Source organism: Eimeria mitis, genomic scaffold, assembly GCF_000499745.2.
Source record: "Eimeria mitis Houghton genomic scaffold, Emh_scaff2294, whole genome shotgun sequence".
In the NCBI taxonomy this organism is placed as follows: Eukaryota; Apicomplexa; class Conoidasida; order Eucoccidiorida; family Eimeriidae; genus Eimeria; species Eimeria mitis.
The window spans coordinates 8,429-8,958 of record NW_013570623.1 but is presented as its reverse complement, the minus strand read 5'-3'; positions in this window follow the sequence as shown (position 1 = coordinate 8,958).

Below are 530 nucleotides of genomic sequence, written 5' to 3'. Positions count from 1 at the left end.
AAAAAAAATAAAAAAAATTAAATAAATGGAGGAATTATTTATTTGTTTACCCCATTAATAAATTAATTAATAAATTAACGTAAAAGTTAATAAATAAATTATTTAATTAAATAAATAATTAATATTAATAAAATAAATTAATAAATATAAATTAATTAATATAAATTCATATTTATTTTATGTGTGTTTCTGAGCCTATAAACTACACCAGGAGATGCCAAGCCCCCCACATGCAGGTTGTTATATAACATCAGCAAAAAAAAAAAAAATATTTTGTTTTTTTATTTAATATAAATATTTAGTTTAATATATTAGCGAGGTGAGTAGTCAGTGGTTTACTTCTCCTGCTGTATATACACCCCAATCAATCGGCGGTATGTATACATATCAGCATACCCGCAGCTCCCTAGAATAACCCAATAAAAGGGAATATATAAATGTAAAATACTTTAATTTTAAACAATTAAAAAAAAAATAAAAAAAAAAAGATGAAAATATAAGCATAGAAGAAGTTCTCTATAGAAGGAAGG